The sequence below is a fragment of the Argiope bruennichi genome, chromosome 1 (genome assembly GCF_947563725.1).
Source record: "Argiope bruennichi chromosome 1, qqArgBrue1.1, whole genome shotgun sequence".
NCBI classification, from domain to species: domain Eukaryota; kingdom Metazoa; phylum Arthropoda; class Arachnida; order Araneae; family Araneidae; genus Argiope; species Argiope bruennichi.
In genome coordinates, this window is record NC_079151.1 from 27,338,792 (window position 1) to 27,341,540 (window position 2,749).

The following is a 2,749-nucleotide window of genomic DNA, read 5'->3' on the forward strand; positions in this document are numbered from 1 at the left end:
AATAAAGACTGGGGGGGGGATGTGTTAGGGAAGGGGGGGAAAGGTACTGTTGAACATTCAGTACTGTCACAATAGGTGAGTTAGTGGGGAATTGGACTAAGAAACTTTCGAAAAAGGACTAAAATACGCGTAAAATTTTTGAATACAGAGTTTTTTATGATTAACCATAATGATATTTTTATAAACCTTATTGAAGTTAGTTTTGTCATTATTGACTTTTTCTTGATTTCATATAAATAGTGAACTTCGTAATGATACCTTTTATCAAATTTATCGTCAGGACATTACAGAGAAATTTTTGTAACGTTAATTAAGAGCAATTTATATTGAATAAAAAACAAATAAGCCACTTTAAATATTTTATACAACATAAATATTGAACTGTAGTTCAATTTTATAGAAATGCGTCGAATATAATGTTAAGACTTGAAATTACGGTTAGAGAAAATTGTACAGGTCGTTGTTGTTATATTTTGTTCACTTTTGAAGAATATTTTTTATACTAAGAAAGTGAGAAAAAAAATTCCTAATGAAATAAAGATATATTTATGCATCGTGTACATCTATATATTTCAGGAAAAGAAATTACAGATTTAACATTGTAGCTGCAGATTTCAAGACATGAAAATCTTTCATTCTTATAAATAATGTAAAATGTTCACTAAATTCGATACAAGGTCAAGTTCAATTTTTTTTTTATTTTGTCATTTCTCGGAATTTATTGATAGTTTATTTAATACTTCATAATTGATAATTTTTATTTAATACTTCATAATGGATAATTTTTATTTAATACTTCATAATTGAAATAAATGAGCAGGTAAATTATACAACTGAGAACTGAGGCTTCTAATTTAGGTCCATGAAATTCTCCTGCATATTCACTCCAATAAAAAAGTCAAGACGGATATTACAGATTATTAAATTTATACTAAATTCATATTTTTTAAAAAATACAGTCGTTTTCTTTTTTAGCAATGAAGTTGGTATTTTCAAATACATAATTGTTCAGTTTTCAAACTGTTATAAATCTCTCACTATGTGGTTTAATTTGCACTAGGGGCTGGACAAAAATACTCCAATAATTCAAGTAAAATGTTATTTCTTATGGCTGGGGAAAGAATATTTGAATATAATACATTAATTTAAAGATTATAAAAGTGATTTTAATAGATATATTTTGTACCTATTCTCATATTGTATTAAATTAGCATTTCTTGAACATACTGCCAATTAATTGTTTGGGGAAAATTTTACAATGAATTATTTTACTTTCATTTTTTCTCTCAAAGTGATACAAATAATTATAATAGATCATTCAGATAATTGGAATTCTTTTAAGAGATTGTCAGAACAAATAACCAGTTTTTAATTTTTTAGTTCATAATCGTAAATTTTTGCTCTTATAAATTTAGCTTAACCTTATCCAAAACCTAAAAAGATTAATAATTATTTAAAGCTGACATTTTTGAAATATGTGTATTCCTCCTCATTTGAGTGGATCTGTTATCAAGAGAGAACAAAATAAGAAGATATCAACTTTTCAACATTCTTTGGTGAATATCGACACTCTCCTCCTGTGAATGTTGATATCCGAAGGCTGACATTCTTCGAAAAATGTCGACATTTGCCAGATATCTGAAATTAAGGTTTTTAACAATTTGTTTTAATAATTTTTAATGTGTCGTTGAGTGAATGAAATCCATACCATTGTATTTTCACAATAAATAAAATTCCTTTCCAGTTAGTTTCTGGTATTTGAAAAAAACATCCTCTTCAAAAGATATCGAATACGTTTACAAATCTTTTCAACCTTCCAAATAGCATCAGCGATATTCTATCCGATAACGGCCTGTGAGGCTCTTAAAAGAGTCTTAAATACCTGATCCTAAATTAAAGTGTATCCCGCCTCTCTTTACAAACCGTTCCTATTCTGCCTCCCGAGCTCATTGAGTGGAGGCAGCCTCCACGGAACAGCAGCCGTTGCTGGTAGCAACAACCGCTTTCACCGCTTCCTTCCTGCAATTTCGCCGTCCGGACTCTTATCAGTGCCTTATCGGCGAGCCGGACAGGATGATTGAACACCGGCCGGAATAATGCACCTCTTATCAGTGAGGAGGGGATCGGCGGGGGCTGTTTACCATAACAAAATGGCAGTTTCCTCGAGAAAAACCTCTTTTTCCGCAAGCCGGAAGCCCCGCAACGACTTGATCGTCGAGAAAGGATGGAATTTGTTAAAAGGAGGTCGGCGAGGGTTTTCCTTTTAAGACTTCCTCTCTGCCTCCTTTCCTTATCGGAAGAGTTGAATTGCTTCAATCCTTTCTCTTTCCCGTTTAACGCAGAGCCGGCCACCTCACTTATTTCCAATACTGAGGGCTTGATGGGAGAGTTCCTGTTTCTGTTGCTCGCCCACCCCGCCCATCCTCTTTCATTAGAAGCTCTGGTGGAAAATTCTAAGGAATGAGTGGAGCAGGGGGCCATTCTCTTAGGAAGTTAGTGCGAATGAGAATCCATTTCTGGAGTGAAAAGTTTTCTTAGATATTGGTCAGAGATTTATGAGATACAGAGGCCTGGATGATGGAGAAACTGGAGTAGTAAACTCAAATGCGTTTCTGTTACGGAAAACGTTTAATGAAAAACTAGCTTTGAAGTTTTTTGCAATGTCGTTTCAAAAGTTTAAATTAAATCAACACAGCCGAAGGTTCTAATCCCACTTGCAACAGTTATCAATCTTGCAAAAAAATGTCTT